This window comes from Apus apus, chromosome 6 (assembly GCF_020740795.1).
Source record: "Apus apus isolate bApuApu2 chromosome 6, bApuApu2.pri.cur, whole genome shotgun sequence".
NCBI classification, from domain to species: domain Eukaryota; kingdom Metazoa; phylum Chordata; class Aves; order Apodiformes; family Apodidae; genus Apus; species Apus apus.
Genome location: NC_067287.1, coordinates 18,683,879 through 18,706,514, shown reverse-complemented (window position 1 = coordinate 18,706,514; position 22,636 = coordinate 18,683,879). Strand labels below are relative to the sequence as shown.

General features: G+C 37.5%; 1 protein-coding gene across 3 annotated transcripts in view; it reads left to right on the top strand.

Moving 5' to 3' along the window:
• Positions 1-22,636, top strand: part of FIGN (fidgetin, microtubule severing factor) — a 103,571-nt gene that overhangs the window by 38,438 nt on the left and 42,497 nt on the right. Inside the window, exon 2 of one of the 3 annotated variants that reach the window (XM_051623945.1) lies at positions 18,192-18,246. The exons of the other annotated variants lie outside the window; for them this stretch is intronic. The gene's annotated coding sequence lies outside the window, so the exon portion shown is untranslated. The remainder of the gene's footprint in view (positions 1-18,191; positions 18,247-22,636) is intronic. 3 annotated transcript variants of the gene reach the window in all.

The following is a 22,636-nucleotide window of genomic DNA, read 5'->3' as shown; positions in this document are numbered from 1 at the left end:
GGATGTCAAGTATCTTTCAGGGTTCTAAAAAAGTGCATACTATTGGTAGATTATGGGGTCTTTGCCTCAATTTTTTATATACTGCATTTATCAAACATACTATTCCAAAATCAAGTGGCAATATATATAGATGTGGATAGCTATGGGTATACTGATATTTTTAAATCTTATATGTCTTCAAATCTATTTAGCGATATTATGATGTTGGGTTAAATGCAGCTTTTTGTAGAAATATCCCTGCATGCTGATTTTTATGTACGGTAGAATATACATAATGCCTATGCTAGAGTGTGTGAGGGAAATGTATTTTTTGCATTCTCTGATACTTAATGGTAGGAGAACTCTTCTTAAACTTGTGAACATTAGAAATATATATGTCTAATCCTTTGTTGGCGTAATTGTGCCATTAGATTAAAGCATAACAGAGAGAGGGATGGCTGTGGCAGTGTGGAGGACTTCTCCATGAGATAAATGATCATGAAATAGCCTGGATGATGTAGTGAAAAGATATATTAATGTTTCAACTCTGAATATTCATGTCCAAAACTGGAGTAAGCTCCTAGTGAAACCTGCCACCTAATTTTTGTGTAGTCGTTTCAGGAAACAAGAATGGAAAAGACCTCTAAGATCATCACTCCAGTCATCTTTTATTGCAGACACCATGTCATATAATATCTTTCCTAAATTTTTTGAGTTCCATAAATGTATGGAGCTTCATGCTTAGCATTGATTATCTCCACAAAATGGATATTTCATTTTGCAGAATTCAGTGTTAATAAGTTCACCTATATTAGCATAGTAGAATTTTAGAAATTACTTGCTAGACACAGCAGCCAGATAAACAGTTTGGTAGTTAATTCATTCCTAGTTTCTAAAATAAGTGTGTGAAGAACTGTCAGCAGTCTCTTCCCTCCCCACAGTTCTGCTGCCTTAAGTACAGTGCAAATGCAGATCTGCCCTCAGTGTTGGCATCCCCCCTGGAATTAGGTGGTTTTAACAGGCTCCTCTATTTCTTTATAAAATGTTGGCTAAGATAAGTGGCTTTCCAGACAGATTTTGTGAATAGTGACCTTTACAACAGCCAAATGACACTGTTAAATTTCCTCAGCCCTTTAAACTCAGTAACTGTGTTTTGTTTGTTTTGGTTATTAATGTGGGTTCTTTTTAATTCACATATGCAAATGTAGAAATCTATCACCATATGACAATATGTAGATTTGTGGCAGCCCCAAGAGGACCTGGGATCCATAAACCAGTGGCTTTATTATGTAATGCTGCATAAATGCTGTATTTTCATCTGTGACAGATACAATCTTGAACCTGTATTTTTCATGTTGCTTAACTGTTTCAGAACATCATGTGTGAGAGAACGCATCAAAATGGAAATTGCTTTTACAGGAGCAGCAATAAATATTGGTTGGGTATATTGCATTGTTGGACTCCATGTGTTTTAGGATGTTGTCAATTCTCTTGCCCTAATCAACACTGTAAATACATGCTGCATTTTCTGGTCATCCATTTGTTCGATTAACAATTTGGACCTTGCAGTTTCCACCATATATTTTGATTCTTTACTTTATATAGTCATAGCTATTTAAGAGTGTCCCCTAATAAAATCACTCTAAAACCTCCTGTCTTTTCCAGCTATGCAAAGAAAGGCAAATCATGCAAATGCTGTGAACGATATGTGAGGTTATCTAGTAGTTATTTGTAGTTAAAAAGCTGAGAAAAATCTTTATGTCCATGCAAAACTCTATATCCCTGTGACACACAGAAATTTGTCATCTTCTTATTTAATATTGGGAGGGGGAGGGTATTTTGTTTTAAAAAAGGTACTTTACCTTCAGCAGAGATGAAAATAGTTTAGAGCATATTATTGAAATAAATCAGTATTTGCAGTGATATATGATGGGAAAAAAAAAAAAAAAAAGGGGGGGGGGGGGGCAAATATGTCTGTTCCTGGCAGTTTTATGCAGGAGGTTTTAGTCAAAGTTGTTGGCACATTGCTTCTATTGAATATTCCCTTAAAGGATTTTGCTTAAGTCATTTCTCCTTTAAAGTCTTTATAAACATGTAGTTCATGTCCCATTTTCTATCTACTCTCTGCTTTATGCCGTTGAGTTAGAATAGAATCAATCACAGTTCCCCACCTTGTCTTTCAAGTGAGCATAGTACTGTGATGGCCACGTATCTTATTTAGTTTTAGAGCCCTTTATTCTGTTGGTGATACCACTGTGTTTCCTGTGGAGCCTGAGTACTCTTACGAATGACTTTCCAGCACCAGACGTAGTATATAGCAATTTCCTATTGTATACTTTCCTCTGTGGATTTTAATTAACAACCTAACAAAATTAAAGTTATGCTCAAAGGTCTCTCTCTCCTTGTTCTTTGCCAGAAACTTGGTCTTTGGCAAGTTCCTATCATACTAGACATTGTCAAGAACGGGCATAATTGAAATCCTTTTCCATTTACCCTGAGGCAAAGACACTTTTCTTTCTTTCCTCTTCAGTAGATATGCACAAAAGTTTGCTAACTGGGGGGATGGAGCTGCAAGCCTACTATAAACATCAAAGGTGACTTGATACAGAGATTCTTGGAAGAAGTTTCCACCATCCTTGGAATGTCATGACACTGTTTCATTCAACTGCTTTTCCACATTGCATTACATTAATAACCTCCTTGCAGGTTTCTTGGCAGATGAGGAGAAAGGGAGGCCTTCAGTAGAAAGTCGGATGATGATTTTGAATGAATGAGGATGAAGATGAACTGCTAGCCTTAAAGCTTGTATGAGGTAGTCAGAACTCGAAGAGCCGTGAAGTAGGTCAGTACTTTTGTCTTCTTTTTTCCTCAGTTGTTCAGCAGAACTGCATTTACAAATGTTTAGCTTATATTCACACATAGCACTGATATCTTTGTGTCTCCTTAACTGTACACTATCTTAGCTGATTTTCTGTTGTTTTATCCCTTCTGTCACATAGCTTTCGAAATCTCCTGCACTAATAAGCATCTGATATATCTTGCCAGGAGTCTTGGCTTCATCTTTAGTTTTCCTTCATTCTAACAATTCTGCCTACAGTACATACTGTTCACAGGGTAGATTTTGCATATTGCTGTTCAGCTGCCAGGCTCTCAAGTAGTAAACCCTGTGTTTCAGTTGTGAATTAGTGTAAATTATTATTTTAGGAGTGTTCTCCCCTAGACAGAAGGCAGTCCAATGCCACATCCTTGACCATGGCAGAAGAGTGCATAGTAGTCTGGGAAACGAGTTTCACTGATCACTTAGTTTCTTAGGATGCTTGCAAATAATACACTTTATCTGACGGTTTCCTCTTTAAGTGGAAGAGCTTTATGGTGCTCCAGCTGGTTCTTTTGTATGGGATTTAGAAACTTTGTCATTTAGTTTACAGCACCTTTTCTTTCCAAGGTTCTGTAATAGTAATGCTATAAAAGCAAGTTAGCATTCAACACAGTTTCAAATCATAGGCAACAAGCCTATTAGTGAATTTTATTACTTAATCCAGTTAGACTTTAAGGTGTTTTGCAATGTTACTTAGACTTAAGGTGTTGAATCCAGTGTAAATCAAGCCAGAAAGCCCATTTTGTCTGACTGGATTATGTTTTGATGTCCAGTTATCTAAATATTGCATTATTGTTACTTGGTCAAGCTTCCTTGAGGGAAAAGGTAAATTTGATGTCTCTTATCTTCTTCCTTTCTGAAACTGAAATAGGGTGCCCTATTCCTCCCAGATTATAATACCCAGCAATCCCAGGGTGATAATTTGCATCCTGTAAGGTTTGTAATAATGTTTCCCCTTGTGAACAGACAGTGGCATATATGCAGTGGCAGCAATAGGAGAGAACTCCAAATTTTATTAATATCAGGTATACATTATATATTCATTTATTTCTATATAAGTTCTCTGGTAGCACTTCAAAAATTATCACCATTTGCCTGCATTCATTAAATAAAGTAGTCATACTGTTGTGTTATATCATGGGCTGGAATCTAACTAGGCACCTTTTCAGTATTGGCCTTATTATTGTCTGTTAAATCCCTTAGATTTGAGGTTAAAACTTTTAGATCATTCAGTTACTTAGAAGAACTTACACTTTTGCTTAAGAAGTTGTCCTTTATCAGATATTACTATCAGCTGTGCTGTATCTAGTATAAATACTGCATATACACCATCACTAGCTTAGATGTCATTTTATTAGGAGCTGCTGTTTCAGCAAAATGAGAGTATTAATCTAAAAGAAGTGTGGTTTTTTTTCCAAGCAGTGTAAACAAATCTATCCTACTTAGAGCTGCAGTGTCAATATTTTGTGGTGCCTGTGTTGACTTATTCGTTGTGGTTTTTGGCATATGGGACAAGATAAAGATTCCATTTCTGGCCTTTCATTTTAGGCTGTGAGGGTATTTCCAGTCCTTATCTTAGACATTTTTTCAGCCCTTATATAATTTTCATATAGACTTAGATGTACATTCTTAGAAATTCCTGTGTATTTAAAAAGACTCTCATGTTGCACTGACAATTCACTTCATGGTGATACAGAGTCTGGGTACTCCAGTAACTTTGTTTCATTCGGGACAAAATCTTTAGCAATTAATTTTTGTCCAGTGTTCTACAGAGTATCTACAGCTGCTGAAGCTTTTCAAGTTTTGACCTCATCTTGCAGATCTTCCACTGATTGCTGAAAAAGAAAAAAAGCCTATATCAACCTGGGAAGGAAGGAAAGTTTGCTGGGCATTTTTTGGCTAAAGACAGAGATAGCTTATAACTTATTTCAGTCAGTGCTGGATTCCTTTCAATACTAAATGACTTATTCAAGAAGGACATGGAGCTCATAGAGAAAGTCCAGGAAAGGGCTGTGAAAATGATCTGAGGGCTAAAGCACCTCTCCTGTGAGGACAGGCTGAGAGAACTGGGACTGTTCAGCCTGGAGAAGAGAAGGCTCCAAGGGGACCTCATAGTGGCCTTCCAGTACCTGAAGGGGTCTACAGAAAAGAGCTTGTAGTAAGAGGACAAGAGGTAATGGATCAAAACTGGAAGAGGGGAGATTTAGGTTAGACATTAGGGGGAAATTCTTTAGTGTGAGGGTGGTGAGACTGGAACAGGTTGCCCAAGGAAGTTGTGGCTGTCCCCTCCCTGGAAGTGTTCAAGGCCAGGTTGGATGGGATTCTGAGCCACCTGGTCTAATAGAAAGTTTCCATGCCCATGGCAGGGAGGATGGAACTAGATGATTTTTGAGGTCCCTTCCAACTCAAACCATTCTATGATACTTCTTTATTTGTGCTCAGGATATTTGTGTGTTTAAATGTTAGTATTGCAGGATAATTATGCCAGTAATGTGCTCATTCACACAATTGTAGAAAATATAGAGGGTTTCTGATGCAAATCCTAACAAAAAAATGGGACACTGGCTTTTTGAAGATTTTAATTAGAAACATTTTGCTCAAGTGTAAGTCAGCAGCTGATTTAGGTGTAAAGATCTATGCATATGTTCCTCATTCCAAAGTATCACTGTACCTTTTGTTTGTTTGATAAAGCAAATCAATGACAGCCTCACCGTGAAATCAGCTTTTTCAGTTAACTTCTTACCTAGATTTGTTGCTTCCACTCTCTAGAATGTACATATTTGCTTAGTTTCAGCTTTTGAACATTCTGGTTCCTGTTCAGAACTTTCTGGCCATGCTCTCTTGCTTTTCACCTCACTCCAGTTCATAATGATATTACCCAAGGAAAAGTCTTTATATCTTTTGAGTCATCAAAGTTGTCCAATTGGGCAAAGTGCCAAAAAACCCCCCCAACAACCAACATTATTCTTTTACAAATGTGTTTATTTGTTCTGTGAATAGTTCCTTTTTGCTAGTGGCACTACTGTAATTTCTTTCTCCCTACCATATGTGTTCTGTAGGTTCTTGCTGATTGTCTGCAAAATAATGCAATTGTTGCCTTTTTTTCCTGTATGCTAACCTGTGTATTTCCACATGATAGTTGTCAAAGTAGGTACAACTCTTAAGAGGTGTTTGTGTTAAATTCCAGCTTGAAATCTGTATACTTTTCTCAGAAATTTCTTGTAATATGTTGAATTCTTTATAATGTTGAAAGCCTTCTGGCTTCTGTAAGTATCCATCCTTTCCATCCACTAAACTGCATGGTTGCCTAAATTGATCCAAAATAATTTCTACATCTCCTCTTTCATTTTGAACAGTTATGTCAGTTGTTTTCTTTATCATACGAGTGTAGAGAACAGCATTCTTTGAATTCTGGAATAACTTCATAGCCGCCTTCAACTGAATTTATTCAAATCTGATGTGTGTGTCCTGTGCTTCAGAGACAGTTGTTATCTAAAGCACCTGACTGCCTTTCTCTTTTGCTGCACCTTTGTCCTGCAGATAGAGAATTTCACTCTTACTATTTTGGAAAGTAAAAGTTGGTTGGGCACGATATTTGCTCTATTTATTTTTGGGGGAGTGTTTTACTTATCTTCCTCTCTCTCCTGTATGAAGAAGCGTGCAGTGAGACTTCTTCATCTGACATGCACATGAGATCTTCACTTTATTCTGTATCTTTCTCCAAAATGAGGGTTCCTTAGCACTCCTGCAGATAACCTGTTTGAAAGGACATGTTAAAGACAGCAGGAAGGAGAGCACAAAGAGGAATGCCATACTATCACCTTTTGTCTGTAGTCTTATCACCTCTTGGAAGTCTCTTTATCATTGTTTGAGTAGTTCAGTGACAATCTTGGCAGGTGAGGGAGTTTCCACTAGTTTCTGTCTTTCCCTAATGGTAGCCTGCCACAGTAGCAGCAAAAATTACTTTGCTGGCTTAGCCTCACCCAAAGGTCTTTGCTTTAATTCCATCACCCACCTGTCACTGATTCTGTAGACCTTAAGTAAAATTATCTGGCAAAACATGGGCATGAAGAGTGCCCCTGCCTGGGTCCAAACATATTGAATATTATTTTGTGCAATGCTGCTGTTACTTAGTATGCTCCACACCAGTGCTTTTGTGGCTAGACACAAGATCTTTCTTCAGCTGATCTGGAAAAGAAACATTGAAGTGGATCCTGACTACTGAGGTTATATTGTTGATACTTTGGTAATCAAAATCCCCCTGTTCATGGAGAAATCATCTGCAAAACTTCAGATATGCATTAAATTAACAGTTGTTAAACTTAGAAAATCCATTTTGTGTGTATGCTTTTAATTGTTTTGGTTACAAATCCGGAAGTGCAGATCCTAGATTTAATGTAAATTACTTCAGAGATGTACTTCAGATCTCCCCTCTGCCCTAATCACAATTCTTCTGATACCTGTTTTGCTTGCCAGCCTCAGGTGCTTTGGGAAGCTTTGCCTGGTGCACAAATGGGCAGAGTTCTCTTGGCCCAGTGAGGAAAGTAGTTTGGAGTGGGACATCCATCACTAGTAAATAGCAGGAAAAAGGGTTATATACCAAGGCTGACCATGTCACTCCTTCAAATCTACTTCACTGCAAACAGACTGAGATCTCTTTTTGTTTTTGTTTAGGTCTCAGTTATGGCCTGAGAATTACCTTTTCATTCTTTGTGGATTTGTTTGTTTGTTTTAACTTAGTGAATGGGAAAACAAGTCTGGTTGTTTCCCAAAGAAGATACTCATGCTTTAGAAATCATACGTTATGATGGAGGAACGTATTACTTATGGAGGGACAGCATCTTAAGCTCACAGTGGCAAATGTGCATGAAAGGAGTTGAAGCAGCTGATTCCTGTAACAGGTGAAAAATAAAGAGAGAAGAGATTGTTGAAGAGAGTAAATCTAGGCATCTCTCCAGTATAGTTCTAAGATATTCTGAAGTTTTAGGATAATTCTTTTAGGAAGAACGCTTTTATTTCTCAGGTAATAGAAAGGCAGAAATAAAACCTAAAATACCACATAAATCTGTGATGACCTTGATAATTAGCAGTTATACATCCAAGTGCAAAGGTAACCAGTTCTAAAATGAGAAGAGAGTAGAAGAGACTGAGGCAAACTTGGGCATAACTGCCCTCCCCTCTCAAACCTTATGTCTAACATGTCCTCTAGGTGCCATTTTTAGGTGGCTTTTTGTGTTGCCCTTTTCTAGGAATTCTGGGGTTGACCTTGCTCTTTAATACAAATAGTTAAGAAAAAAATACTTTAAACATGTTTAAAGAAAAAATCTCCCATTGATTCTAGAGAAGATTTATTTAATATTAAGAGCTAGAGCTATAGAATGAAAGCACATTAGCTGAAAGGTTTAGTGTTTTTTTTTAAAGTGCTGGGTTTTTTTCTTGCAAAAGTCTGGTTGCCTCTTGTGGATCAAGTTGGGGCCATCTAGGAAGGTCCTGCACTCAACCATTAATTATTTATCTCAACTGGAAGTTGAAGAAGAGTACCACAGCTGAAGCAAAGGAAATTTTAACCTGAGGTGTTTTACTTTGTACTGAAGCAGACCAAAATTGCTCCTCGTTGCTCAGGTGTTCAACCAGAACAAAGAAAATTAACATTGATGGCTTACATGCATGTATGGGTCTGTGTACATGTATCAGTATAAACATAAATATATACACGTATATTTCCATACATGTGGCCCAACCAATACAGTAGAGTATGCATGAAACTTGTAAATGACAAAGCATTACTGACTTTAAAAGGCTTTTCTAGCTTTAAAAAATCAAATCCACCGTCAAAATTCAGTATCAATAGTCCTCTACCTTCCCCAGGAATTTTGTGCTTAATGTGATTCTTCTGGCTTGTAAATTGAAGAATTTTATTAGTTGCTAAAGCTATTCAGTAAGAGGGTATATAAAAAAAAACGTAAATTGTAAAATTCAGCTGGGACACTTACTGAACTGTAGATATTGTTTTGTCAAAAACTGATTTAAAATGAACTAGAAAATTGTCGAACCATTGAAGTATGGGATGTGGAAAAGTTTAATATATTAAAGAAACACTATCATAAGAAGAAGTAGTACCATTTCAAAAATTATATTTTAAGAAATTCACTTATATAGAAAATAGGGCAAAATCATAATCCTTTATGAGCCCAGTGAAGACTGCCTAGCTACTGCCACTTAATACAATATCTCTCCTATTGAACTTGGAAAAAAATCTTCTATGGAGGGCTTTTTTGTGCAATATAGGTTTAGTTGGCTTTTTAACTTAAAACGGAAGAATGATGATATTGTGATAACCATGCTTTGGACTGGCCAGGCTTGTGCACAGTACCCTGGACCAGCATGTACGTGCGGTAGTGTGCATACGAGCAGGGCTGGTGGCCCTGCAAACAGGGTGCTTTGGTCTGACATGCTGTTACTGCACTGACCATACTGGCAATCTGTGTTGCTTGGTAGTGGCTGTAGTATTGCCTGTTTTAAAGGCAGAAATATACTTTTCTCTCTTCAGCAAGACCTGGGGATGCTGGTTTTTTTACTTTAGAAACAGACTGTGCAAGTAGCTGAACAGGAAGTAAATCCATCTTATTTTATTTGATGTGTTTTCTTGTGACTGGCCCACTGCATAGGATGCTCGTGTGGCAGTTTGGAAGATCAAAAAATGATATATAATTTTCCTTTAGCTCACTTGTTAATGTTTGTTTAAATAGTTAACTTAGGTATGTAGATTACAGACAAAAGATAAGATTATTATATCTGTACTTTGCTTTGTATTAGTGTAGCTGGTGGTTCCTCTGAAAACTACCTCGTGATAGTAAGACAAGGTAAAATATTTGCATTTCTTAGTCCTCTTACAGAGAGACTCTTCTACTTTAATCTGTTCTTACATGTACTTACTTGTAGTGTCTAAGTCACTGCAAGCATGTTGGTGTTTAATTCCTGGTAACCTACCAAGCTGTAAAAAAACCTTATTATGGTGTGTTGGAAATATGGATTTTTATGGAAAGTTCAAATGCAAGAGAATACTGCTCTTGTTTTGTGAGGGAATCTGTGCTTAAAGGGAAAACCATATTTAAAAGACTTACATCAGAAATTCTAATCTAGAATTATTTCAAGCACCACTCAGGATTACTGCATCTGAAGCATAATGATGAGGCTTTTTGACATCACTTGGCTTTGCTTATTTGACAACATTTTAGAGAAAATCCAATTCCTGTGTCTGTATCAAAATTTCCATTGACTTCAATGGACTCTGAGTTTAATTCCTACTTCTCTCCATGGTCTGTGGCTACTCAGCAGCACTTCATTTCCCATGTACTGCCATGGTGTCCCTGGCTTCCCACTTCTCAGAAGGGAGTTTGCATGACAGGCCCATGTAGCACAGAGGGGCATTTGCTGGAAAAACCTGCACTGTCTGAGCTGGCCTCAGAGAGGTGCATGCAGAGCTAGGAGTGGAAAGAACAGATGTTTTACACAATCATCTACACATCTACAGTATTGAAAGAGCATCTCTCTTAAGCTGTTTTAAACTGAAATTATTAGATTTCAAGATATATTGCTTACATTTTTAATTGCATTTTGCCTATCCCGTCATCTTCAGCAAACATTAAATAACTTGAAAAATCTTGCAGTCTGGGCTTGTTTATAATATAGTGGCTGTGGTTAGAAGTAAATTACAGTACTGTTTCTAAAGCCCAGCCTGCCTCCCCATCAAGAAAGCCCTTGTTTCCTTATGAAGAACCTCTTAGCTGCTGTAAGACTTTTTAAAACATACTCCCTATGAGCCTTCTAAGAACCAGCCAATGGTTTGGATCTGTTTCCTTTCTTGAGAACCTGACTCTCCTTTCATCTGTCTCTGCATCCTGTCCTCTTCTCCTCACCACTTGAAGAAGGATGTCTGAAACCAGTTGTCTTGTTTCCATGTCCTTCCACCTGCTCCGGTCCTCTGTAACCAAGTACGTCCCACAAGCAGAAGCTCCTCTGAGAAAGGTGAGTCCAGCTGTTTTGGCAGCCTGCTGCTTTAGCAGCTGAGACCCAGCTCTTTCCTTTGGCCCAGAAAAAACAGTCTTAATGCTGATTATCAAAGCACATTCACTGTGGTAAGTGTGGAAAATGAGCCAATGGGAATGCAATATGAGTAACTTGAAAAACGGCAATTATGTTTAACACTTCAAGTGCTGTTTACTTCAGCATTTGACAGAGATAACACTGCTTATTTCTTTTAGCTCCATGTGAAATTTAGAGTCTGATTGTTCTAACTGGCAGAAAAGGAAAAGTTGCCAGAAACGCACACTGATTTACCTCCTCCTTGATTCTGTTGACATCACTGAAGTTGCACATGTTACTAATTGTTAGAGAAAGTTATTTTTGGGCTTTGGCTTCTTTCTGCAACACCTGCGTCTGATCTAAAAGATCAAAATTTAAGATCCTCCAAGTTAATGCTGTGAAGCGGACGAGATGAAAAAAAAATCCATTAGCTCACCTTTTGCAGCTCTGTAGTGTCCTGTGACTTTGGGGATAGTGGCTTAATTGATCTTTACAAATTAAAATCACAGATGAGCCAACCATTAGAAAACAGCAATAATGGCTAAAAGAAAAGGCATCTGTGAATTTGGTGTGGACCATTTAGGTATCATAGCTTATAGAAATAACAAGAAGCATTTAGATAAAGTGGTTCATCTCTACCACTGAAGATCTTCAGGCTCAAAAAATTCTGAAGATTATATACTGACATACGAGTGGACTAGTCTAATCTAAGATCCATTAGGCTACCAGATCTATCATTAAATTGGTAAAATCTACCTCTTTGGTCCATAGACTGGTGTGATGCATGGATGGCAGAGTGATATGTAGAACCTCTTACTGCCATGAAGACATTTATCATTGTAATAGAGAACAAACTGAAGGCCATCACGTAACATGCAGCAAAGGCAACAAGCTTGAGGTTCCTGTCCCCTAAATCTTTTTCAAGATGTGGAAATTGCAAGTATTCTTGGAAGCAGCAGGACCAAGGGAAATGGCTTTTTCCTCCCTTTGTCCTTCCCAAGAATATACCAATGTCTCTCCAAATAATTTTATATCTATAAAAAAATCAATAAATAAAATTAAAAGATAACACTTTCCCCTCACGCCCCCTGCACTCTCTGCTAGGATAAGTTTTCACAATGTCTCATGAACAAGCACCTGACTCTAAACATCGGTCTAGTGCAGACTGTTTAACTACTTGTATATGGAGCAGGATTGCAAAGTCCAGGAAAATAATAACCTTTCAAAAAGTAATACGGAGTTTGAGGCAGGCAGCTTCCTAATGTCAGGATTTTGGATAGCTAAATTGGATGCAGTGGTGCTGGTTAGTGACACTGGTGGCATTGGTTGGGGTTATGGGCTGCTGCCTGTAGTCAAAAGGAGGGAAGTAATGGTAAGAGTGTGTGTCCCTTCTGTCAGTTAAAGCCTAGCTTCATTTTTCAAATGCTTAAAAGGAAAAAGAAATATTTTTTTTGGTATTAATTTGGTCTATGTGATGATCAAGACCTCTTAAAATTGATGAATCTGGAGTTAGCCATCTGCCTGTTTTTAGTATTTCCTTTGCACTATCAGAAATAATACAGTATGTGACAGCTAAGGCAATGAAAAGTTTGGCAATTGTTTATGCCATGTGTGTTGCTTAACAGATGTCATCTGTTCAGTCAGGTTGAATGTAGTGAGTCCTTATTTGCATGTATGTATATACTTTAAATGTTATTAAATATAAAATACATAAAATATAAAAGTTTCATCATAATTTTCCTTCTTATTGGAGGTTATAAACATTGTAGGTTTATAACAAGAGGCCCATCTGAAATCCTTATGGCTTATGTATCTGCTGAAGAATGGTATCTACTGTGTACTACTTCAGTGCAATGGGCACGTGAGATAGTATGCCTTGGTTGTTTTTTCATTTCAGTTTGTGTTGTCTTGCTTAGGCTTTGGATGAAGAGGGGACAAGTGAGACAATGACACTGGCTTAACTTGTTAAAGCCAAGATAATTTGATTGTATTGTTGAGTCTTATCAAAGCCAATCAGTGCAATAGTTTTGGAGAGAAGATCTATGAAAGGACAAACATCCTCAAAGTATCTTTCCAGTATTCTCCAAGCTTTTTTTTTTTTTTTTTTTTTTTTGGGTGGGGAGGGCAGGGATGGGGGTTTGGCAGGTATGGTTATGTCTTATTTTTGCATATTTTAGGACTTCCATGGCAGTGCTTTGGTAGATCAAAGATCTCTCTTCTGGGGAAAATTAAGAAAGAGCGCAAAGGATGCCTCTCCTTGCCTCGGGCTCCTTTTTTTTTATGCTAGTCTCCAACCTTCTTTGTCTCCCTTGGGCATTTTCGTCACGTTACACAGAACCTAGTTCCAGTGCTATCATGCACCAAACAGCAGAAAGGACTTGTTTTATTCCCTCTTAGCACTGTGGATTCTCACCCTATCAGACTTCTAGCTGAAAGCTGGCCTTGGAGAGCTGGCCTTCCCAGTTGGGATGGCAGGGAAGGCTAACAGTTGCCTTGGCTGGAAGGCATCAAATTGGATAAACAGAAAACAGGAGTCTGGAGAGTGGGAAAGCTCTTGATGGTGATTAGTTGTCATCCTGCTTGTCAGAACAAATGAAGAAGAGGAGCACAATGTTTGCACTGTTTGAGTAAGCCTCAGAGAGCAAATTAGATGGTAAATGTGATCATAATTTGCCTGACTTTCTAGAAGCTCCCATGGTGATATAAGTGCTTTTTTTTTTTCAGGTGAAAAAGCTTTAACAAATACATACTTCTGTGGAAACCAAGGTACATGGAGGTTGTTTACAGATGTGATATGCCCAGATTTCTGTGGTTTAAGTGATAGTGCTTATTGTATCTACATGCTGCAGGCTGGTGCAAGGTGGTGTGTTATGCCGTTACAAACAATAATGTATTTCAATATTGCACATGATGTGGGAAAAATATATAGATAGCTGTCTATACAAGTAGACCTTTAAGTTGCACTTGCTTGAGTACTGTTGGTAGGCCAATTATAATATATTTTAGAAAGGTATCTGGAATGTAGATTCTTCTGTCCTGTTATCCTGTGATAATGTGCAGTGGCAGGCTGTGCCCCTTGCTGAACTGCCAGCACACTTAAGGTGACCACAACTGTTACAAATTGGAAAAAACCCATCACTTCTGTGTTTTGTGTATATAGACATGTGGGGTAACCTGTAGCATGCAGATAATGAGTTTGGGGTGGAGATGGAGAAACGCTGCTTACAGTTTATTTTACACGTGAAAGTATTTCACACATAGCAGAAATTGTTAATGTAAACAAGTATCAATTAAGAGAACAAGTATGAGCATTGTTGGACAGTAAGGTAAAAGCTGTGATGTGAAAGGCTGTCTTGGGCAAAGACAGATGACTGACAGTGTAAAGATTTAAAGAATTTTGATTGCCTTACAATGAAATCTGAACCTGTGGAAGCTAAAAAAAGTTGACTGAGCTGAATTAGAGACGTATGGGAAACAAAAAACCTTGTTTAAAACCCAAGTACTTGGACTGTCGTATCTGACTTTTAGTTACCTGGCTAGATAAAAGAACATCAGACTGCATCCAAAGTCAGAAATTGTTCAATATATTGTAAAAATAAATAAATAAATAAAATAGTAACAATAATTATGGATTCACTGAATCACTATGACATAAAAGGAGTTGACAGGAGACTGTAAAGATGAGCATATTTGTTTTTATCTCTTTTTAGAATCATTTAGTATACCAGGCTATCAAATTGCATTTGCCTATGCAGCTCTCTTCTTTGTCTTTTATCCATCTTGGAAGGGACTCACTGAAAAAGTATCCTGCTGAAGAGCCAAGGCCAGGATGTCAACATTACCCAACGAGAAAAAGAGAAATTATGTCCTGAAGCAGAGAGGTGCAGTTCTTGTGTGCTGGCTCTGGCTGTCTGTGGTGCATAGAGCTTTAGGAATTACAGTGGCTCTTGGAGTTTCCTTTAGAAATGTGCCTTGTTCCGCATCATCTCCGGTAAAGCTCTGTTATGGACATAGATATTCTCTATTGATCTGCTGGGCCTACTTCAGACAGAAACATGTACTTTTTTTTGATCCTGTGTATTTTGGATGAGCTCAGAGCAGAACAGTGGAATAAATGAGAAGTGTTCTGCTTCAGTCAGTGACTGAACAGCACCAGATATTGTATTGTGCAAATACAAGCTGGTAAGTATATACTTTGGTGGCTGATGCAGCTTTTACCAATATATACTGAATTTCCAGTGAATCAAATTATGTTTATAATATGGCTAGCAACACAGAAGTGTACTCCATATTAGTAATGCACAGGGGCAAGCAATTACATTTCATTTTTGTTTATTGACTATTTGAAGCTTTAAAATATTTATTTGGCAAGTTTGTGTCTCCTTTTTGTTATTTTTAAAGATAAAAGTACTTAGCAGGCTCATGCACTAATGATTTTTAAGCTGCAATAGAAAACACATAGGATATGAACAGTGATGTGAAATAGATTAATTAAAATCAATGTTATTTCAATGAATACTAATTGAATTATTAATGCTTGGATCAGGGTTTTTCCCCATTTTGTGATTATTCAGCTCATTGGCTGATGTATGCATTTCTGTTGATGAAAGCCATTTCTCCATCTTCCTTTGTTGTATTAGTTTTTTTTTTCTTCCCTCCTGCCCTTCATTAAAGGAGTGTGTTATCAATACCAAATAGGAGACAGGGACTTTCTCATAGCCAATTTACTTTTTCCAGTGCTGTCTCTGTCCAGTCCTGAGTACAACAGCGCACAGTCTATTGCAGAAGTAGCCTAAAAGCTCCTTAAATGCGCTATCATCAGAAGTAGGGTTGACTGCCATCGGGCGGGGTTTGGTGTGAGCCTGCATCTTTAGTTGGGCTGGGCTGTCAGTAATCACTGAGCCATGACACCTAGGGGTACCTCTGTGAGCCCAGTGCCACCAGTCTTCCCACCCCACTGGCCCCATGTGCAGGGGTGGATGGTGGAGAAGAGCTGTGGACAACATGCTGCCTTGCTCTTGGTGGAGGAAAGTTACTCTCTCCTCTTTGCCCTGACTGCTATTAATAACCCTTCCTCCAGGCTACTGGATCATATGTTTTTGGCTGAAATAGATTAAAAGTTTCTCTGTTTTGGTGCCAACAATAATGTGATAAATTTGTTTGCCAGTTCTCTGGGGTTTTTGTTTTTGTAACTTGAAGGGATAAGCTCAGGGTCAAAGGCAAAGCTTGTTATCCCATTGAATTTGGAAAGTGGGTTTTCCCACCCCCCGCTATTTTAACAATTATATTATTAGAAAGTAGTCAATTAAAATATGTAAGTTTCGCCTCTTCAGTATTTACTGCGAACAGTTTTGTGCATTTGTATGTCTGCACAGAAGAGAGAAGACTGCCTCTTGAGTTTTTTGGTCTGTTTTCAGGAAGTCCAATTTGGTAACTGGCTAAGGCAGCTGTTTCTGCAACTATAGTGCAGGTAAAATAAAACTTTTTTTTTTTTTTTTTCTGTTTTATTTTTACCCCATAGTGAACAAATGTTGTTTGAAAGAATTCCTGGAGTGAAAGATGGTCTACAGAGCCTTGGCAAACATGCAGTATTTTTTAGGGGTTCTACAGAAGAATTCATACTTTTGGGATCTTTGGGAAATACATCTATGACATGAGCTTCCAGTATGCTACAAAGAGCTGTTACAATACCTGTAGCACATGAACAGGGAAGGACAATAACTTGGTGTATTATGGATTGTCAGAGAAGCTTGTACTTATGAACAACACTTGTTTAAATGTTATTTTTGGATTACAATGCATTATCATGGATTCTCAGACACAACTGAATCCTAATCCTATTCTGTTCTAGCCACCTAGGTTTTGATCTTCATTTGAAGGCGTTGGATGTCTTGGTAGTAAAGTGTAGTTATGATCTTGACTTCAGCAGTATTTGTAGTTCTGTCAGCCAGGTGTGGTAGGGCTTTTTCCCTTCACTGTGAATCAGCAGTACATAGTATTTAAATTATTTATTAGGACTGCTACATATAGAAAATGCATTAACCAGTAGTGCAATTTGCATTTCTGTAATGCTTTTCAGATTTGTTATAAAAAATGTCTTCAGCTGGAAAACATCTTGGACAGTAGCCAATAAAATGAAATGGTTGTTGGAAGGGAACCGTTGCCATCACAGATGCTGAGTGGAGAAATCCTGAGACTAAGTCATTTGCCCAGTGTCTGTGTCATAGCACTTCCAGGCCTTCTAACAGTGGACACAAAATATCTTTCACATGTATTTCTTCACATACCCTTTCTCTTAATTATCATCTCTAACTGATGGGACACTTAAAAAACTCTTGACATGCTTAAGGCTCTGCTGACAAGCAAGGAAGGGTTCATGACAGTGCTTTATTAATGCATTTCTCTTTTCACTTTTCCTTTTTTTCTTTTTCCTTTTCTGCCCCTGCTGATCTCCATATCTCTGTCACTGGATCGGAATGAGATTTCTGATATGTCGTGTAACAAGATTTCAGTGATATCTGGCCGTTCACCTAAGCAGTTTTTCAACACTTCTAGCAATTGAAGGAGGAAGGAATGTAACTTTTCTTCACATCAAAGAAAATATTCTTACTTTGTTTGGCAATAGCACTGGGAACAGCTTGGTGAACTCATAAAGTATCTTAAAACTTGCTGCTGCTGTGGTGGAATGGGATTAATCAGTTGTCCAGAGGAAAGAATTAAGTTATTCACATGTGAGACTTGGCATAATACAACATCCAAGTCCCAAAACGTTCCTGTTATAAACCTCAGTTCCCTGAAGCTCTTCCACATAATTTCTCTGTAGCTGTTAGCTAAATACTGTCATTCTAGATATTCATCCAACCCTAAGGATCCCAAAGACCTTGTTATTTAAATGGTTTATCTATATTTTAATATGCCTATTTTGCGAATACTTAGGCAAAGAGTATGAGTTACTACAAAACATATACCTCACTGCTTCTCACTGAGATAAGACAAGTTGTTTTGGCGTATCAAGGGCTCAAAATTCCTTTGTTTGAGTTTCTGATCTGCAACATTCCTCAGATTATGTTCTGATAAAAGTGTGAGAGGATGTTGTTTGTATCTGACTTCTTGACTGGCTGCTATAAAACTTTCAGCTTGTCCTCAAACCATTTTCACTCTTCTCTTGAATTCTCCTTTGCTGAAAGATAGGTTTTAATGGGTGGGAATAACTTGTTTCATCCATCTAACTATGGATTCTTCTTCCAAGCTTCATCTTAAGAAGTATGGAATTGAGGAAGAGAGACTAAAGGATTCATCTTGGGGTAAGGGAACTTATTTTTTTTCCTCCTTCAGAATTATTTCTCTCAACTTAAAAGATACTGTTCCCATTCTAAAACATGAGAGATTCTCATTATTTGAAATTGATATGTTCAATAAATTTTAAAAGGGAGGAAGAAGAGGCATCCTGGTTCTTCTTCATTTTAATTTAATAATAGACAGGAACCATTTCATGTGAAATGTCTTGCTTGTATTTTAAGGCATATCTTTAGAATGTTATTTTTGCTCTTTATACCAAAGGAAGATTTTCTTTTTATTATCCTTTCAGTTGGGATAGTAACTGTTTCAGACACTTTCTGGCCTCTTCAGTGTCTTCTCTTGAGCCTCCACAAAAAGGCAAGCATTTGAAATCTGTTGGTTAATTAGTAGAGTAATTCATGTCTACAGATTGTCCCATAAAGACTCTTGGACTTGGGACTTCAGGTACATCCTTTCATTATAGAGATGCAAACATAGAATGATTGAGCAATATAAAACAAAGTCATTCTCAGTGCATTCTTTTACTAGGCTCCACAAGAGAAAAGCTTTGAGACCCATCAATATGCTATTTTGGTTGTTTGGCTTCCAATCTTTATTGGTCTCCTGTAACTAAAGAAATTTTAATTCAAATATTTTATTAAATATTCTCTCTCTGATGATGATTCCTTTCCCTCTCCTCTTTGTAGGCAATATGTTTTACTGTTTTTGCTTCTTCCCATCCATATTGGGTTGACAAGACACTGGGTAGCCATGCAAGAGAAAACAGAATTGATTTCTTTACCTGTATTTTTATGATTTTCAAGCTGGAATAGAGCATAGGGTCCATCATAATTCACCTTGTGTTTTTCAAGAAGATTCCTTACCCCGTAGGCTTGTAAATTTAAGAAAGTGATATTTTTGTTAGTAATGCAAGGCTAAATAAATGGGAAAACAATTCATGTTTTGGAATAATTGCTGATGGGCAAAAAAAAAATAATAGAGGAGACTTATAAATTCTTCCTAGACTTTTTCTGAGAAATTATTTTTCTAAAGTAATTTTTGGTCTTTTATGTCTTTTCAGCTATGGCAGAATGTCTGAGCTTTAAATTGCCTGGGATAATGAAAGGTGACATCGAGTGAAACCAAAATTCAGCAGTGGGACTAATGGGATATTTCATGAGAGTCTGGTGTCTGTATACAGACACCAGAAAGGGTAGGAAACAAGTCTGTTGTGAAAGGTTAAGAGAATGGCATGTGTCCATTTGAAAACTATAGGTAAAGAAATTAAATTTGTCTTTCAAATAATCTGTTAAAGGGCTGTCTACTATAGAGGAACACAGTGTAAAGCATGATCTGATCATGCTCCAAAAGACCTGTTTGGACTTTATGATTTTTTTTCTTTTTGTTTTCCTGGCATGGTGTGTCTACTGTAGACAGTTGATGAAAGAACTTAAAGATATTTAGTGATATTACTGGAGTGAATGAATGAATGAATGAAAGTAAGTAATAATATGGTTTTGTAGTTTAGTTGCTGATTATAACTGAATGACATCTTTCACAATATTGAATCAATACTCTGAGTCAGAGATTGCCAAATTATTGACTCCTGGTGTGATTCCAGAGCTGAGATGGCCAACAGAGGAGGGGAAAGTGTGTAATGCACAGAGGAAAATAGGAAGTCCACGAGTAAAAGAGAAGGTGCTCAATAGATGCTTCCTTTGGTGACCTGGTTCCCTTTTACAAATATTCTACACATTTGTGGCTGCCAAGAGGAGACGACTTGCTTGAGATGGGATAGATTTCTCTTTAGTTCAGTAGGAAATACTGTTTTCTTTAGAAGGTGACAGAAATTGTTTGAGTATTTCCTACATGAGGAGTCTAGACAGATGAAATTATGACTTCTGATGATTCAACATCAGCAGCTTTTCTGAACTGTAAGTCACTTGGATCATCTGTCTATTCTTGGAATAGTGTTACATGCTAAATTTTTGTTCCAGTTTCCATATTTCAGTTTTTTTGATAATAATTTATTGTCTGTTCCCTTTGACTGATACTTTGTCTGTGAAATTCTTAATTGCAGATTGTCCTTGGCAATAACTGGCATTTGTCTTAGTTTTTGCCCACAAGTGTCAGTCCAAATGTTTGTAGGAATTTACTGATACCATCAACATTTCTCCTCAGTCACCAAAATCCTTACTGGAGGTTGGCAGATAATGCTTTCTCTACCATCATGCCTTCTCCAGCACTGGAGTTCTAGATAGCTTTAATAAGTTTTCTCGTAGAGACCAGAAAAAGAGATATTTATCCTCTTTGAAAGGGGGCTAAAAATCTCTGAAATATAGTGAAATCACATTCCCTCCGCAAACCTAGTGGCTCCCAACAATCGGATACCCAGCAGAAGCCAAAAATATACCTTAATTTAGCACATCTTTAATGTAGTAGAAGACTGAGAGTACCTGTACAGTCAGTTATGATCATATTTACTCTGTAGCTTTTCTCCTCTGGTTGTCAAAATCTTCTGCTGCTTCTCTGGCAGGGATGTTTCTTCTGATAGATCTTACTACTAGAATATATTTTATTCCTATATCACCATTTGCACCCATGATAGCTCTAGTATTGTATGACTGATAAATGTTTCTTTCAAGCGCTTCAATCCCAGCTTAGTGTTGCCAAAGATGCTATGGCTCTGGTGAAAGCATTGCAAAATTTTCAGCAAAGGTGGCATCCAGTGACTCTGGAGAAGTAACCAGATGCTTTCAACAAGTTCCTATCAGGGCAAATAGGAAGCATTGCTGTTGCCAGGAAGCTCTTTTGTACGTATCTGTATCCTTCTGGAGCAGAGGATAGAAGAATGACACCAGGTTCACTTACCAACTCGTCACACTGCCCTTGAGGAACTATTACAGCTCAACAGATTAATCAGATAGATTAATACTCCTGCTCTCTGGTAATCACCAGAGGTCTGTTTTGATGGCTCTCATTCTGGCACTTTTCCCACTGAAACCCTTTTCCATGTTAAAGTGGAACTAATTAATTCTAGGGCAATATTGAATGGTTTCTTTCAGGTTAACAGTTCAGTCAGTTTATGTCTGGATGCTCTAAGTCCCTCTGAGATATCTTAAACCAACTCTCCAGACAGTGTAAGAAGGTTACCTCACTACTGGAGTCTTAAGCATTTATGGCTTTGAGTTGCATGGTCTTTTTTTTCTGTCATGAAGATGCCATGTTTGTCTGTTATTGAAGATCACCTATATTTCTTGAGTAGCACTTTCAGATAGACAGCATTCTTCTGCAGAGGGATCATAATCTGCCAGGTGTTAATGGCACATGTCACTCTACTGTAGTAGTGACTGCATTGTGGTGACCACCTTTAAGACAGCATATCTATCATACGATAGCAGCTGAGAGGCATGATGGTTAACATACAGCAACACAAATGATACTATGGGAAGTAAGTGCAAGCTTTAGCCAGGCTCTCTGAGTTTTTGTGGCAAAGGCAATAGTGTATAGTACTTTCATAGCAAAGTAAAAGATAAATATGCCTGCTTCTGTGATTATCAAATAGTCAAAACCTGTGATTGTCAGATAATCAAAATAATCACTGCATCCTCAACCAGAAAACTCTACCTTTTTTTTTTTTTTTCCCCCTCCTGAGTGGATAAGAGTAAAGAGTTGAATGACATATGGCAATGTTTCCTTTCTAAATAATTTTTATTTAAAAACTGAATTCCTTGTCTAGACATATTCAACCATTTTAAACAAGGGTAGAAGAAATCCACATATTCTTTTGAGTGCCTATAATCTGTTCTACTTTTGTTGAAAATACTTTCAACATCATATTGACAGCATAGCCTAAAGTCTTAAATATTAATTGTGTCTCTACGATGTTTGAAAATCAGCTTTCTAAAACATTATTATGAAAAATGTTATTCCTTAATTAGTTCCAGGGGAAATGTAATTGTAGAAGACTCTACCAATATGAATCTTCTCTAAAGAAAAACATTTTGAAAGAGCCAGTTTGGCAAGCTGCTGTCTTGATTGCTAAACACCAATTCAAGAAATTTCAATTTGCCTTCAGGGCAGGCACATTCCTACTAGAAATCACACAAGGTTTTGCAGTGATTTATATACTTATTTTGCCAACTCAGTCCTGTGATGCTCAATACCTTGAAGAATGAACTCTCAAGGATTAGGCACTTGGTAGCCTTGAGCACCTCTTTGTTCTCTCAGGTTTTGTGCTTAATTGGTTTGCTACTTATTTTTGAGGGGGATTTTTATTTTGCTGCCATTAATAGTTTTATTTCTTATTATTTTCTTTTTTATTGGAGCACTTAATTTGGAGTGCCTAGCATTATTCTGTTAGATACTTAGGCTAGCGAAAACCAACCCCAAAGGGACTCTGCCATTTCCAGTCGT